The sequence below is a fragment of the Heptranchias perlo genome, chromosome 2 (genome assembly GCF_035084215.1).
Source record: "Heptranchias perlo isolate sHepPer1 chromosome 2, sHepPer1.hap1, whole genome shotgun sequence".
Taxonomy (NCBI): Eukaryota; Metazoa; Chordata; class Chondrichthyes; order Hexanchiformes; family Hexanchidae; genus Heptranchias; species Heptranchias perlo.
Genome location: NC_090326.1, coordinates 19,162,113 through 19,179,950, shown reverse-complemented (window position 1 = coordinate 19,179,950; position 17,838 = coordinate 19,162,113). Strand labels below are relative to the sequence as shown.

The 17,838-nt window shown below is 44.7% G+C and overlaps 1 long non-coding RNA gene across 1 annotated transcript; it reads right to left on the bottom strand.

The window, feature by feature from the left end:
* Positions 1–3,458: 3,458 nt before the first annotated feature.
* On the bottom strand, positions 3,459–17,677 carry LOC137333036 (uncharacterized). The gene is made up of 3 exons (XR_010965782.1): positions 17,599–17,677; positions 17,088–17,141; positions 3,459–3,672 (listed from the first exon to the last, which is right to left on the bottom strand). It is a non-coding gene; the product is annotated as an uncharacterized lncRNA (long non-coding RNA).
* Between the last annotated feature and the right edge of the window lie 161 nt (positions 17,678–17,838).

The following is a 17,838-nucleotide window of genomic DNA, read 5'->3' as shown; positions in this document are numbered from 1 at the left end:
CTGTAGCAGAGATAGGATACATCTGTCCTAGCACATTAAGAAGGGATGATGACACATCTGTCCCAACACACTGTAGAAGAGATATGATACGTCTGTCCTAGCACACTGTAGCAGATATGATACATCTGTCCCAACGCACTGTGGAAGAGATGAAATGATACATCTGTCCCAACACACTGTAGAAGAGATATGATACGTCTGTCCGAGCACACTATAGCAGATATGATACATCTGTCCCAACACACTGTGGAAGAGATGAAATGATACATCTGTCCTAGCACACTGTACAAGAGATTTGATAGATCTGTCCCAGCACACTGTACAAGAGATTTGATAGATCTGTCCCAGCACACTGTTGAAGAGATATGATACATCTGTCCCAGCATACTGTACAAGAGATGGTACAAGTATGCTCCTCATTTCTGCACACATTTCTTGAGGGGCTCAAAGCCAGTCTTGTTAAGTAGAGATGGAAAAGGTGGGTCTTCTCTGGTATGTCCAGGTAGTATGGAACGGTCTATAAATTCAGGTTTCCAGGGTGATGACAGCGCAGACAAAATCCCTCAGTTGTCATTGCACCTGCATTTGTTGGCCGCTCATCAAATCCTCTTCTTCATCTAATGTGGTGGGTTCAAGTCCCACTCCAGATACTTGAGCACATAATCCAGGCTGACACTTCAGTGCAATACTGAGGAAGTGCTGCATGGTCGGATGGGATATTAAACTAAGGACCCGTCTGCCATCTCGGGTGGATTTAAATGATCACAAGGTACAATTTTGAAAAAGTGCAGGATAGATCTCCCAGTGTCCTGGCCAATATTTATCCCTCAACCAACATCACTAAAACTGATTATCTGGTCATCATCTCATCGCTGTTTGTGGGACCTTGCTGTGCACAACTTGCTGCCACATTTGACTACATTACAACAGTGACTACACTTCAAAAGTACTTTACTGGCTGTAAAGCACTTCGGGGTGTCCTGAGATCATGAAACATGTTATATAAAAGCATGTGACCTAGTAGTTAAGGTCGTAAACTAGCAACCCTGAGTCATGAATTCAAATCCTACCATGGTAAACTGAATTCAACAAATCTGGAAATTTGTGAATCAGTACCAGACAGTGACCATGAAAATTATCAGATTCTCATAAAAACCCAACTGGTTCATTAATATCCTCCAGGGAATGGAATCTGCCACCCCAACCTGGTCTAGACTACATGTGACTCCATCCCATGCTACATGGTTGACTCTTAATGCCTCAAGCAACCAGAGATGGGCAATAAATACTGCTTTACACATATGGCCAAATCCCAAGAACAAATAAAGAAAACAATTCAGAAGCCCCCATCTCCAAAGGAATTCCTGTCCTCACTACTTTATGTGGTGTGATTTAAATGGCAGCAACAACCGAGAATAATGAAGGAAAGTACTGATGGGAAAACAAACAAAAATTGTCATTCAAAACACTATCTTTGCCGGCCACTCAAATTGTGACCTCTCTCTGAGGAGCCTGTTTAAACGTGCTATTTCCCAGGCTTTTCCTGTGCACCAATTTTTCAAATTGCATTCCACAGGAAGAGCCTGAGAGGAGGTCACAAGGGTCACACGTGCCGGTAGCACGGCTTCCTTTACTGCCCCCCCTCCCCTCCCCAAACTGGCCGCCCTAAAGTGCAGTGCGAAGTGATTCGGCTCCTAAAGGCCAAACGGCCAAATGTTTGGCATCCAGCCACCCCCCCAGTGAAGCTTCATGGCGGAACATCGAAGTCAGCCCTGGTAACATTAATCTTTTGGGAATGTTGCAAATCGGTCAGCACAATGTTTGCACTGGCAGGAGGGTCAGTAACCAGAGGACGCAGATCTAAGATAATTGGCAAAAAATCCAGGGGGGAGATGAGGAGAAATTCTTTTATGCAGTGAGTTGTTATGATCTGGAATGCGTTGCCTGAAAGCCTGGTGGAAGCAGATTCAATAATAACTTTCAAAAGAGAACTGGATAAATACTTGAAGGAGAAAAATTTACAGGGCTATGGGGAAAGAGCAGGGGAATTGGATCAATTGGATAGCTCTTTCAAAGAGTCGGCACAGGCTCGATGGGCCGAATGGCCTCCTTTTGTGCTTTATGATTCTATGAATGTCTCTTCATCTTTGGACCCAAGATTTAAATCTAGTCTAGATTCTCTGCTGGCTGGAAGGGCCATACCGGAAACAATCTTGGACAAGTTTCAAACCAGTTCTTCGGCAACATGGCCCTGAGCCCAGTCATTCCCACACACCAGTAAATTGACACTCACTCAAAGAAGACTCAAGTTGGATGGTGTAGGAAATGCAAATATCACAATGGTGGAATGGGAGTGCTCTTCTCAGGTTAAAAAAGTGAGACAGTTTTGTACTATGGATTCCCAACCCCTTGACTACACATTCCTGATGAGGAATTTTGCTCCTACTCTCCGTTCCATACGTACAAACAGCAGTGGAATATTTCACACTATCTCCTTTGGCCAATTTATTTCTCAGGGTGAATTCTTTTTTCCTAAATCGGTGCTTTCAGATGATACTTGCTGGGCTATTGGATTATTTATCAACTAGAAAATAATGAAGCATGCTGTTCACTGTTTCTTTTATCATTTGGCATCAAGGTGCAGCAAAAGCAGAGAAGCTTCAATTTGCACAAAGTAACTTCGCAGTGATGATTGGATGTCTGTGTCACAAAAATGTGAGCTACAAAAGTTGCTTATTACATAGTATAGAATTACACAGTATTTACAGCACAGGAACAGGCCATTCGGCCCAACAGGTCTATGCTGGTGTTTATGGTCTACACAAGCCTCATCCCTCCCCTCTTCACCTAACCTTATCAATGTATCCTTCTATTCCTTTCTCCCGCATGTACTTATCTAGCTTCCCCCTAAATGCATCTATGTTATTCGCCTTAACTACTCCACATGATAATGAGGCCACATTCTAACCACTCTCTGAGTAAAAAGAGTTATTCACTACATACTGGAGCCAATAATTCAATGGCCAGTGCCCATTGGGTCCATGCATTTTGGGCATTTTCTCCCTGTCTTACCAAGCACTGAATCCTGAATAGATCCCATGAAGACAGAAGGAAAGTCCACCCAGTAGTTAAAAGCAATTACCAGACAGGGTTTGCTATTTGTTTCCACAGTGCATTAGCAAATGTTTTCCTAGATTACAAGGCAAGGATAGACACTCCTGAAGGCATGGAAAGTTGGGGTTTACCCATGAGCTAGAAGAGTCGAAATAATCTTGAGTAAGAAAGGTAGAAAAGACCCAAAGGAGGAAGAAAAGTTCTCTCTCCATTGGACCCAGCTGAACATCAGCATCCATAAATGCAACATAATTTCTCCCCGACAACCTGAATTGGCCTCATACCAAAAGAACTGTCAGAACACATTCTGGTATCAAGTCGATTGAACTTTTATTAACCCTGATGGTGTCTGGTGCTACTGGATTCAGTACATTTTGCTCTGGTGCTTTTCCTTAGTCAAAGTGTATGATGTGTTTCTTCCACTTCCTAAGCATGTGCTCCTTCTAAGTGTTCCCTTCATGGTAGGAGCAATTCAGATGGATGGCTGCTGGGTGTCAGTGTTTGCCTCTCAGTATAGAAGTGGCCCAGTTCCTCCTTCTGTTGGATCCATAGGTAGCCCTGCAGGAGAAAGCACCACATATCCTGATGGAGTAGTTGCATGGGCTTCTACGATGAACAACTCTACTCTCATCATTTGAGTGGGATGACAAGGAAGTTGAGATGTGTCGTCGCTCTGAGAGACATCTCCAGCAACAATGCATAGCCAGAGCTGCATGGGAGCAGACCTCTGGGCTGCACTGGGGTAGCTGAAGCCTTACATTGTGGCCGGCTGAATCTGATCCCCCAGCATAATTAACTTGGAGGAGATAGACTGCTGTAGAGAATCACCACAAATTGGAGCCACTCTTCGCTGCAAGGCTTCCTGCAGCTGGACCTTCAAAGGCTGGTTGCTGGAATTGGGCCATTCCTAACCCCAAACCTTTCTCGGGTGAAAATCAAAGTCAAACCTTCAAGGGCTGCTGGCGCAGGAAATTGCTGGTCCTGATCTCGGCACATCAGGTGCAACATGCTGAGAGCATCAAGAAACAATGAAAACAGCTAATGTCACATTATGGAGCGCGGTCAGCCTATGTGGACACAGAAGCACAGACAATGCCTCAGGAACAATGTGCCTTCTCCAGCACCTTGAGGTATATGTGGAGGGGACGATAAATGTAATGTTGCTATTTAGAGCTTTTTGATATTGTTCATACAATCATATGATAAAAAGTCTAGAAATTTACTAGTTCGACGTCTCAGGCCACTCCCTTAGGTGAGACCTGGCTCCCCATGCCCCAGACATTGCTTCCACTTGCCCCGATATTTAGGTACTGTAGCGTGTCCAGGGATCGAAAGCTCTCTTCGCTTCATTTAGGTGTTATCTCATGCCCTCATATGATTTTCTTTTTGACTTCAGAAGGCGGCAGGACAACACTAGACTAGTCTGTAACTTAGGGTTTAATTGCCTAACTGATTTTATGGACAGTGAAGAATAAGCAAACTTTAGCAATGATACTCTGTAGCTTTTACAATAATTATCAAAGCTTAACTAACTCAAGTAAGTAGAAAGTAACAGTCATGACTGCTCTGCTAAGCTATAACATACATTGGGCTGGATTTTCCTCAGTGTCTACCACTGGAAACTCCAATTCCACCTATCGGTGTTACACTGCCAAGAACCAACCCAATTTTCCTTGTTGAATTTTCATTAAATCTTTACGGCGGGCTCTTGGTGCTATCAACACCCTCTGTTGGGAGTGTCCGCCTCTGGGGGGGATGGTGATGGGGAGTGAGGAAGAAATTCCAGTAGTGTTGCAGTAGCTGAACGCGCCGAGGCAGATATTTTGTGTCTGTAACAATGTGGCTCACTGCAGTGTCTGAGGCTGGATCTTCTCCCAGGGACTGAACCCACAAGCTTAAAGGCTCTGTACCTGAGGCGTTACTGTCTGGAAAAGGAGGACTCCGTTTTTTCTCCCCCTTAAGGTAGGATTGCCAACCCTCCAGGAAATTGCTGGTCTTGATCTCAGCACATCAGGCGCAACACGCTGAGAGCATCAAGAAATAATGAAAACAGCTAATGTCGCATTATGGAGCACGGTCAGGCTGTGTGGACACGGACGCACAGATGACACACAGACAGCAGTCCTTAAAGGTTTGACTTTGATTTTCACCCGAGAAACGTTTGGGGTTAGGGATGGCCTAATTCCAGGAACCAGGCTTTGAAGGACCCGCCGCAGGAAGCCTTGCAGCGAAGAATGGCTCCAATTTGTGGTGATTCTCCACAGCAGTCTATCTCCTCCAAGTTAATAATGCTGAAGGACGAGAGGGAAGAAGTGCCAGACAAAAATTCAATGTAGAGGCATGAAACTGAGTCTGCAGGCAAGAAATGGAGCAGCCTCGCACTTGACCCCCGTTGCACGGCTGGTGCAGTGAACATTACAATGCATGCGTTGGTTGTGAGGAAGGTTTTCCCTATTGGCACTCCATAGCACCTTCTGTAGGACAGCAGGACAGCATGCCTGAAATGAGCCTGAGGCAAAAAAGGTAAAGACTGAACTGACCGTTAAATTCCTGTGGTGACAGCTAGCTGTAGGTCATCTTGGACCATGTTGCACAACTCTGTCTCCCTTGTGAAATGGAGCCTACACAGGCACTGCTCCTCTGACAATTCGAGGTATGTATTGTCAGAGGAGCAGTGCCTGTAGCTGCAGGTATGAGGTTACAGAGAGCCATTTGGTACAGTCTGACCAGTTTGATATCCCACAATTGGTCCTTCTCTTCTTCGAAAAAGCACAAGTAAAAGAGTTTTCCCATTGGGAAACCGATTGTGCTGCTATTGTGAATCTTGAAAAGTCTGTGCCTTAACAATTGCAAAAAGGCTCCTACCACCTTAGTGGAAACAGGGAAAAAAATTAAATAGCTGCAAAATTGTCCTACCAATCTGAGCATAGTGCCTTTGAATTCACTCCCTCCCACCATGTAGCAAAAATAATGCAGTTAAGAAGACAGATTTTAATTTTCACATGGACTGGCAGAAGCAGAATAGTTCAAGTAGTAAAGGCAATAAATTTCTAGAATGTATTCGGGACAGTTTTCTAGAACAATATATTTTAGAAACAACAACGGAACAGGCCATACTGGATTTAATGATGAGTAACGAACCAGAATTAGTTAACAATCTGATGATAAGAGGGCGTCTTGCAAATAGTGACCATAATATGATTGAATTTGATATTAGATTTGAGAGGGAGAAGGGAGAGTCACAAACTAAGGTATTAAATTTAAAAAGTGGGGGGAGCAGAGGCATTTTTAACATGATATATAGATACATAGCACAGCTGTGATGAATTCAAATGCTTTCATTTACAGATATTAGCAAAGCACAGGTGATAAGTTTTTTAAAACTCATTCTTGGCATCTGGATGTCCTGGGAAGGCCAGCATTTATTATAGAATCATAGAAATTTACGGCACAGAAGGAGGCCATTCGGCCCATCGTGTCCGTGCCAGCCGAAAAAGAGCTATTCGGCTTAATCCCACTTTCCAGCACTTGGTCCATAGCCTTGCAGGTTAGGGCACTTCAAGTGCACATCCAGGTACTTTTTAAATGAGTTGAGGGTTTCTGACTCTTCCAGGCAGTGAGTTCCAGACCCCCACCACCCTCTGGGTTAACAAATTTTTCCTCAGCTCCCCTCTAATCCTTCTACAATTACTTTAAATCTTGCCCCTGGTTACTGACCCCTCTGCTAAGGGAAATATGTCCTTCCTATCCACTCTATCTAGGCCCCTCATAATTTATACACCTCAATTAAATTTCCCCTCAGCCTCCTCTGTTCCAAAGAAATAAGCCCTAGCCTATCCAATCTTTCCTCATAGCTAAAATTCTCCAGTCCTGGCAATATCCTTGTAATTCTCCTCTGTACCCTCTCTAGTGAAATCACATCTTTCCTGTAATGTGGTGACCAGAACTGTACACAGTACTCAAGCTGTGGCCAAACTGGTGTTTTATAAGTTCCAGCATAACCTCCCGGCTCTTATATTCTATACCTCGGTTAATAAAGGAAAGTACCCTTCTACCTTCAGGGATCTGTGGACATGCTCTCCAAGGTCCCTCTCTTCCTCCACACCTCCTAGTATCCTCCCATTTATTGTGTACTCCCTTGCCTTGTTTACTCTCCCCAAATGTATTACCTCACACTTCTCCGGATTGAATTCCATTTGCCACTTTTCTGCCCACCTGACCAGTCCATTGATATCTTCCTGCAGTCTACAGCTTTCCTCCTCACTATCAACCACACGCCAATTTTTGTATCATCTGCAAACTTCTTAATCATGCCCCCGACATTTAAGTATAAATCATTAAAATATACCACAAAAGGCAAGGGACCTAATACTGAGCCCTGAGGAACCCCACTGGAAACAGCCTTCCAATCACAAAAACTGGAGTCCCTTTGCTTCCTGCCCCGGGCCAATTTTGGATCCAACTTGCCACTTTCCCTTGGATGCCATATGGCCCATCCCGAGTTGCCTCTTGAGAAGGTGGTGGTGGGCCTTCATCTTAAATCACTGTAGTCCGTGTGGTGAAAGTACTCCCACAGTTCCGTTAGGTAGCGAGTTATAGGATTTTTACCCAGCAACAATGAAGAAACAGCGATATATGTCCAAGTCAAGATGGTGTGACTTGGAGGGAAACATAGGAACATGACTGGGCCATTCAGCCCCTTGAGACTGTTTTGCCATTAAATTAGATCATGGCTTTTCATTTTATTCATTCATGGGATGTGGGCATCACTGGCGAGGGCAGCATTTATTGCCCATCCCTAATTGCCCTTAAGAAGGTGGTGGTGAGTCGCCTCCTTGAACCGCTGCAGTCCGTGTGGTGAAGGTTCTCCCACAGTCCTGTTAGGAAGGGAGTTCCAGGATTTTGACCCAGCAACGATGAAGGAACGGCGATATATTTCCAAGAAAGGATGGTGTGTGACTTGGAGGGGAACTTGCAGGTGGTGATGTTCCCATGTGTCAACTGCCCTTGTACTTCTAGGTGGTAGAGGTCGCGGGTTTGGGAGGTGCTGTCAAAGAAGCCTTGGCAAGTTGCTGCAGTGCATCCAGTGGATGGTACACACTGCAGCCACGGTGTGCCGGTGGCGCAGGGAGTGAATGTTTAGGGTGGTGGATGGGGTGCCAATCAAGAGGGCTGCTTTGTCCTTCATGGTGTCCAGCTTCTTGAGTGTTTTTGCTCTTATACAGGGAAGTGGAGAGTATTCCATCACACTCCTGACTTGTGCCTTGTAGGTGGTGGAAAGGCTTTGGGGAGTCAGGAGGTGAGTCACTCGCCGCAGAATACCCAGCCTCTGACCTGCTCTTGTAGCCACTGTATTTAATTGGCTGGTCCAGTTAAGTTTCTGGTCAATGGTGACCCCCAGGATGTTGATGGTGGGGGATTCGGCAATGGTAATGCCGTTGAATGTCAAGGGGAGGTGGTTAGACTCTCTCATGTTGGAGATAGTCATTACCTGGCACTTGTCTGGCACGAATGTTACTTGCCACTTATCAGCCCCAGCCTGGATGTTGTCCAGGTCTTGCTGCATGCGGGCACGGACTGCTTCATTATATGAGGGGTTGCGAATGGAACTGAACACTGTGCAATCATTAGTGAGCATCCCCATATCTGACCTTATGATGGAAGGAAGGTCATTGATGAAGCAGCTGAAGATGGTTGGGCCTAGGACACTGCCCTGAGGAACTCCTGCTGCAATGTCCTGGGCTGACACGATTGGCCTCCAACAACCACTACCACCTTCCTTTGTGCTAGGTATGACTCCAGCCACTGGAGAGTTTTCCCCCTGATTCCCATTGACTTCAATTTTACTAGGGCTCCTTGGTGCCACACTCGGTCAAATGCTGCCTTGATGTCAAGGGCAGTCACTCACCTCACCCCTGGAATTCAGCTCATTTTTTTTATTCGCTCATGGGATGTGGGCGTCGCTGGCAAGGCCAGCATTTATTGCCCATCCCCGATTGCCCTTGAGAAGGTGGCGGTGAGCCGTCTTCTTGAACCGCTGCAGTCTGTGTGGTGATGGTTCTCCCACACTGCAGCCACGGTGCGCCGGTGGTGAAGGGAGTGAATGTTTAGGGTGGTGGATGGGGTGTCAATGAAGCGGGCTGCTTTGTCCTGGATAGTGTCAAGCTTCTTGAGTGTTGTTGGAGCTGCACTCATCCAGGCAAGTAGAGAGTATTCCATCACACTCCTGATTTGTGCCTCATAGATGGTGGAAAGGCTTTGGGGAGTCAGGAGGTAAGTCACTCACCACAGAATACCCAGCCTCTGACCTGCTCTTGTAGCCACAGTATTTACATGGCTGGTCCAGTTAAGTTTTTGGTCAATGGTGACCCCCAAGGTGTTGATGGTGGGGGATTCGGCAATGGTAATGCCATTGAATGTCAAGGGAAGGTGGTTAGACTCTCTCATGTTGGAAATGGTCATTGCCTGGCACTTGTCTGGCACGAATGTTACTTGCCACTTATCAGCCCAAGCCTGGATGTTGTCCATGTCTTGTTGCATGCGGGCTCGGACTGCTTCATTATCTGAGGGGTTGCGAATGGAACTGAACACTGTGCAATTATCAGCAAACATCCCCATTTCTAACCTTATGATGGAGGGAAGGTCAGTGATGAAGCAGCTGAAGGTGGTTGGGCCTAGGACACAGCCCTGCGGAACTCCTGCAGCAATGTCCTGGGGCTGAGATGATTGGCCTCCAACAACCACTACCATCTTCCTTTGTGCTAGGTATGACTCTAGCCACTGGAGAGTTTTCCCCCTGATTCCCATTGCCTTCAATTTTACTAGGGCTCCTTGGTGCCACAGTCGGTCAAATGCTGCCTTGATGTCAAGGGCAGTCACTCTCACGCGTGCATGTAGTCCTGAGTTGTAGCTTCACCAGGTTGGCACCTCATTTTTAGGTACGCCTGGTGCTGCTCCTGGCATGCTCTTCTACACTCCTCATTGAACCAGGGTTGATCCCCTGGCTTGTTGGTAATGGTAGAGTGAGGAATATGCCGGGCCATGAGGTTACAGATTGTGCTGGAATACAATTCTGCTGCTGATGGCCCACAGCGCCTCATGGATGCCCAGTTTTGAGCTGCTAGATCTGTTCTGAATCTATCCCAGTTAGCACGGTGGTAGTGCCACACAACACGTTGGATGGTATCCTCAGTGCGAAGATGGGACGTCGTCTCCATGAGGACTGTGCGGTGGTCACTCCTACCAATACTGTCATGGACAGATGCATTTGCGACAGGTAGATTGGTGAGGACGAGGTCAAGTAAGTTTTTCCCTCGTGTTGGTTCGCTCACCACCTGCCGCAGGCCCAGTCTGGCAGCTATGTCCTTCAGGACTCGGCCAGCTCGATCAGTCGTGGTGCTACCGAGCCACTCTTGGTGATGGACATTGAAGTCCCCCACCCAGAGTACATTCTGTGCCCTTGCTACCCTCAGTGCTTCCTCCAAGTGGTGTTCAACATGAGGAGGACTGATTCATCAGCTGAGGGAGGGCGGTAGGTGGTAATCAGCAGGAGGTTTCCTTGCCCATGTTTGACCTGATGCCATGAGATTTCATGGGGTCCAGAGTCAATGTTGAGGACTCCCAGGGCCACTTCCTCCTGATTGTATATCACTGTACCGCCACCTCTGGTGGGTCTGTCCTGCCGGTGGGACAGGACATACCCAGGGATGGTGATGGAAGATTCTGGGACGTCGTCTGTAAAGGTATGATTCTGTGAGTATGCTATGTCAGGCTGTTGCTTGAATAGTCTGTGGGACAGCTCTCCCAATTTTGGCACAAGTCCCCAGATGTTAGTGAAGAGGACTCTGCAGGGTCGACTGGGCTTGGTTTGCCTTTGTCGTGTCCGGTGCCTAGTGGTCCGATGCCGGGTGGTCCGTCCGGTTTTATTCTTCTTATGACTTTTTTTAAGCGAGATTTTACAACTGAGTGGCTTGCTGGACCATTTCAGAGGGCAATTAAGAGTCAATCACATTGCTGTGGTTCTGGAGTCACATACAGGCCAGACCGGGTAAGGACGGCAGATTTCCTTCCCTGAAGGACTTTAGTGAACCAGATGGGTTTTTACGACAATGGCCACCATTACAAATACTAGCTTTTTTTTATTCCATATTTTTATTTAATTCATTGAATTTAAATTCCTCAGCTGCCGTTGTGGGATTTAAACTCATGACTCCGGATTATTATTCCAGGCCTCTGAATTATTACTCCAGTAACATGATCACTATGCTACCGTACCATAACTCCATTTACCTGCCTTGGCTCCATATCCCTTAATACCCTTAGCTAACAAAAATTTATCGATCTCAGATTTAAAATGATTAACTGAGCTAGCACCTACTGCTTTTTGTGGGAGCGAGTTCCACACTTCTACCACCCTTTGTGTGAAGAAGTGTTTCCTAACTTCTCTCCTGAAAGGCCTGGCTCTGATTTTAACATTATGTTCCCTTGTCCCAGATTCCCCCACCAGCAGAAAAAGTTTTTCTCTATCTACCCTATCAACTGCGTTCAAAATCCTAAAAACCTCAATCAAATCACCCCTTAACCTTTTATATTCCAGGGAACACAAGCCGAGTTAATGTACTCTCTCCTCACAATTTAACCCTTGGAGCCCTGGTAACATTCTGGTGAATCTGCGCTGCACTCCTTCTAAGGCCAGTGTATCCTTTCTAAGGTGCAGTGCCCTGAACTGTACACAGTACTCCAGATGTGGTCTTAACCAGAACTTTGTATAGCTGTAGCAAAACTTCCTCCTCTTTATATTCCAGCCCTCTAGATATAAAGGCTAACATTCCATTCGCCTTTTTGATTATTTTTTGTTCCCGGCCACTCGTGATCTGTGTACATGGACCCTTAAATCTCTTTGGACTTCCACTGTTCCTAGCTTTTCACCATTTAAAAAATGCATGGGTCTATCCTTTTTGGTCCAGGGAAGTATACAATGGTGTTCCCCAGGGGTCAGTATTAGGACTACTGCTCTTTTTGATATATATTAATGACCTGGTCTTGGGTATAGAGGGTATAATTTTGAAGTTTGCAGATGGCACAAAACTCAGAAAGGTAGTGAACAATGCGGAGGATAGTAACAGACTTCAGGAGGACATAGACAGACTGGTGAAATGGGCAGACACATGGCAGATGAAATTTAGCAGAGAGTGCGAAGTGATGTATTTTGGTAGGAAGAATGAGGAGAGGCAATATAAACTAAGTGGTATAATTTTAAAGGGGATGCAGAAACAGAGAGACCTGGGGGGGCACATACACAAATCTTTGAAGGTGGCAGGACAAGTTAAGAAGACTGTTCAAAAAGCATATGGGATCCTGGGCTTTATTAATAGAGGCATAGAGTACAAAAGCAAGGAAGTTATGCTAAACCTTTATAAAACACTGGTTAGGCCTCAGCAGATGGAGAATTGTGTTTAATTCTGGGCACCACACTTTAAGAAGGATGTCAAGGCCTCAGAAAGATTTACTAGAATGGTGCCAGGGATTAGAGACGTCAGTTATGTAGAGAGACTGGAGAAGCTAGGATTATTCTCCTTAGAACAGAGAAGGTTATGGGAAGATTTGATAGAGGTGTTCAAAATCATGAACGGTTTTGACAGAGTAAATAAGGAGAAACTGTTTCTAGTAGCAGAAGGGTCGGTAACCAGAGGACACAGATTTAAGGTGATCGGCAAAAGAGCCAGAGGCGACATGAGGAAACATTTTTTTTACGCAGTAAGTTGTAATGATCTGGAATGCACTGCCTGAAAGGGCGGTGGAAGCAGATTCAATAGTAACTTTCAAAAGGGAATTGGATAAATACTTGAAAGGGAAAAAATTTACAGGGCTATGGGGAAAGAGCAGGGGAGTGGGACTAATTTGATAGCTCTTTCAAAGAGCCGGCACAGGCACGATGGGCTGAATGGCCTCCTCCTGTGTTGTTCCTACTATGATGCTATGATAATGCACGCACCTACATCTCCAAAATCAACTCCAAACTATAAACAACGTATTGCTGTAAACAGGACCATTACTTGCTAACGTCTACCACATATAGCTAGATAGGCACATACGAGAGAAAGGAATAGAAAGATATGTTGATAGGTTGAGATGAAGTACTTAGAGTGGGAGGATGCTTGTGTGGAGCCTATTCCAGTTGGGTCGAATGGCCTGATTCTGTGCTGTAAATTCTATGTAATTCTATGTAATATACCTTTATGTATGTATAACCATAGGCCATAAGGGCATAGACAAAGTGAAAATTACCATCTATGGCAGATCATTGGCATAAAAATATTTGGTTCACAACATTAAAGCGTCATTTATCCAAATTGCTAATTCCACAGAGAACTCGAAAATGAGCGGTAGCTCCATCGGCCTGGATTCCACTTTAGATGTAAGATTTCCTGTCTGGGTTAGGAGTTTATTCTCCCAGCACAACGCCACAGATAAGGAAGATGTTGATCGCCCTCGCCTCTAAAAAGACTGCCGCCAGAAACAGACGATCTGCTGCTGGGGTGTGGGAATTTATTTTAATAATCAGGCAGGCCACGTTGCTGGCTTTCTCAGCAGGACTGCAGCACTATCCTCCCGTCGGAATCTACCTCAGGAGTCCACAATACTGTAGGTCCTGTGTGTGTGCGTGTGCGTGCGTGGGTGTGCGTGTACGTGTGCGTGTGCGTGAGACACAGAGAGCGATTGGGACACACAGAGAGACAGATAGCAAGAGATAGAGAGAGAGAAAACCAACATTCCATTAAACAAGTACAATGAATGGATGGATGTTGAGAATAAAGATTAATATCGGAATGGGAAGGCAATGACTTTAGAAAACAGTGGCAGAAAATAAAAGAGGCAGCAATGAGTGGAATCCAGTGTATTTTAAAACTCTGCTACTTCACCTGATGAGTGAAAGCTTCAACTTCGGTGGGGGTGTAAAACGAGCAGTAGTGGATTAATCGCCCATTATACAACTCGACCAATTTTCTTTTCCATTGACTTCAATCGAGCAAGTGTACAATGGGCGTGCGAGCCGACATCGCCCGTTTTACACCACTGCCGAAAGTTAAAATTACCCTCTATGTATCCTGGCCCCTGAGTTTCTTGTGCTGTTGCAACAGGAAATCAGCTTAACCTGGACGGGCAGGGGTGCAAAATGGGGTGAGAACCCATTAGACCGGGTCCCTGCTCCTTTTTTTTGCACTGTCTGCTCAAAGTCGGGGCAGGTGCTTAATATGGGCAAACATATTATAATGACAAACAAATGAGGGAAATGCATCATATGACACATTTCCTGTCATTTGCACCTTAACAACAACAACAACTTGTATTTATATGGTGCCTTTAACGCAGTGAAACGTTCCAAAGCACTTCACAGGAGCGTATTCAGACAAAATCTGATGCTGAGCCACATAAGGAGGAATTAGGGCAGGTGACCAAAAGCTTGGTCAAAGAGCTGGGTTTTAAGGAGCCTCTTAAAGAAGGGGAGAGAGGTAGGGAGGCAGAGAGGTTTAGGGAGGGAATTCCAGAGTTAGGGCCTAGGCAGCTGAAGTCACGGCTGCTAACGCAAGAGGAAACAACTGGAGGAGCGCAGAGATCTCGGACCTTGCAATGCTGGTCACAAGCGATTCCTGCACATCCAGTGCTTCTGAGGGTGGGTGGGGGGAGGGAGGGGTTGAATTTTAAATGGCCAGTTTCTCTAATACTAGCAATCACAGGGTGGTCAATTACATTAGGGAAACTGGTATAATAGAGAACTGGACACTTTTACATTTTTTTCAAGTAATTCATGGAACCATAGCAAATTCTCCCCCCCACCCCCCCCGCTCACCTGAGGCAGGCATCCCAAAGAGACCCACAAATGGCCCAACATCCACCCAAAATATTTGAACGCCCCCGACTGAGGGAAATGGGCCAGGGTTGGGGTCACAACCAAGGGGCAGATGGAAGTCTCGTCCCACTGAAGATCAGGAAGTTCAGACCCCCATGTTTACGTTAGATTATAAATATCAGTCTTTCATTTAAGAGCTTACCTTTCATGTTCTGGTCTTGTACAACACATTGCCAATGAAATAATTTTAAGACAGTCAACCTCCATCTCCAATTATGGTTTAAATCTCACTGTTTACTAATTGTGCTCATTAATAAATATCATTTATTTTTAATTTTTTTAAGTATTTCATATACAATTCATATTCTCACAGATGCTTTTCAGTTAATACGACTGTATGAAATATAACAGGACGTCCAGCAAGAAAGTCATTTTTTAAGTAGAATTTATGAATCATGTGTGGCGTTTCCTTTATTAATGGCCCAGATTTTGCAGTAACAGGTGCCCTTGCCCTTGCAGGTTTAGATATTTAAATTTTTTGCATGGCAAGTTGCTAGAAGTGTGAGCTGAATTCGTCACAGCGAGGGAAACCGGGCATCTGGGACCCGAGAGAACAGGGCAAGCAAGTGGGTATCTCTTTAACTAATTAGACTGAAGGATTGTGAAATAAACAATTCTTCCTGAGAAGGTGGTGTAAATTAGAGTGGGTGAATTCAATGTCAAATCAGGTATAGAAAGAGAAGTAAAGAGAAGAAAAGAAAGGTTTGATTAAGAGAGAGAGAGAAAAGAGACAGATAGGAAAAGTAAAAACAATTTTTAAAAATTTTAAATTTGACATTTTTTAAATCTCCAACAATAATTAATACCTAAAGGAATGAGACTCCATCCTTTTAATTGTTAATTTTTAGTGCCAGAGAGGTTGATTGGCAGTAATTAACAATTATCATGTCGATAAAAGGGTATTTGTGCTTGTAATGACAAGACTTAACTGTTCATGGTGAGTTTAGTTCGTATCTACTGTGTAAATATAGCAACTTCACCCCATTCAATGCATTTCAACGGTGAGGCAGGCAGCGAGATGCAGTTTTCGCAAAGCTAACTTCGGAGGCGTGCAACTCACAGCAACTTTTGGGTATTGGCATTTAACCGTGCATCTGTACTTTGCCTGAAGCTGCTGTACATTTACGCTTAAATAACAGCGAGCGCCATTAGCCTCATTGTTACTTTGACAACAAAATCTGAGCCAATGTCCAATGGTTAGAGTGTGAAGAAAATCTGTCTCTCTGGGATTTGCCTGGTGCTTGTTTGCTAATAATATTATGCACACTGGATGATTTTTTTAAATTTTTTTTACTATTTTTAAAAAGTTGTTTTTACTCTATATTTCCACGGTGCATTGTCATATGAGATTTTACGTCCAAATCTTTTCATCAACATCTCACCTTCATGTCCTCATATCCCTTGTTAGAAACCTGTTGAAAATTATATTTACCCTGTATTAGGAGAGCTAGTGTAAAACCCTCCGTGAAATTGGTGGCCACCCAATTTAGCAATCCTCAGTCAGCTGACCAAATTCTAAACATGAACATTAACACAATTTGTTACTTTATTAAGAGAATTAAAAGTTCCAAGCACTTCCGCCCAGCAGTGAAAACATCCCTTGCAACCTTTCTTTCTCAAGCTGTTCAATTCCTTTGTACGTACTGGTTTTCTGAGGCACTTCTTGTATTTAACTGTAGAATCTGAATGCTCAGAATCCAGTACAGAGGTTACAACCATCAGACAACCCCTGTTATCCCCCAGTAACCCCAGGGTTATTATGGAATTCTCATTAACACCCATACTTTGTTATTATATAGTCTCTGTTTCTCTGCAAGTTATGGCACTGCTTAGCTACAAGTAAAACAAACAAGTTGCAAATTTAATACCTGGGGTCACAATAAAGAGTTCTCAAAGTTCTCCAATTGAACTTTGTAATAACAGTTTCACAGTGTAATCTACACAACCAGAAGACGCCAGTACAATCTTGAGTATTTTACAACCCTGATCTCGCTGACAAGGCTGAGAGAAGTTCCCCAGATACACATCCCGAGAGAAGGTTCCAAACGCCGGTTTTTCCTACCTGGTCGACTCTACACGGGGGCTGGACAATCGTCGCGATTTTCGCCAGTCACACCTGCGAATGAAAACATTTTAAATTCAACTCATAATCTCAGCTCCCTGCCATGCAAGAGTGTGTTTGTAGTTCTTCTGTTAACTCTGCGCTACAAGGGGAGCGAAAAGTGCAGATGCACATCTCACTTTGAAGTTTTAAGCAGACTCGTAGGACCAACCAAGCCCATCCCTATCACTGCATCAGGCAGCCTCAAAACAAACTCGTTCTCAACCCCCGTCAGATTGCACCATAAAATGTAGAAATGGTCCAGATAATAACGTTAATGTAGCTAATTGTTATATTTCTTACGCAGGTAAACACTTGTCACCTTATAGATGTCTCACCAATACCACATCCTTTATCCAAGAATTAAACATCTCCCTCCAAAACTCTCCCCGTTACACACCATCTTGAAAACTGCAAATGCAAGACTACACTTGCATTTCATAAAGGTGTGAAACCTATGTTATAAACTCACCTTCCCAATGGATTTGCTAGCACGAGTATGTGAGATGAGAGAGGCTTTACTTTCTGCCCGGCCTCCCGGTGGTAACTGGGACACAGGGCTAAGTCACCAAGCTCAGAAAATCATTTCAAAAGACTGGAACAGCTGACTCCAAACCACACCTCCTCAACAGACCTCAGCAGAGACCCTCCCAGCTGATCAGGGACACCTTAACAAAGGGTCGACATCCCCAAACTTAACCTCCCTTTTCAC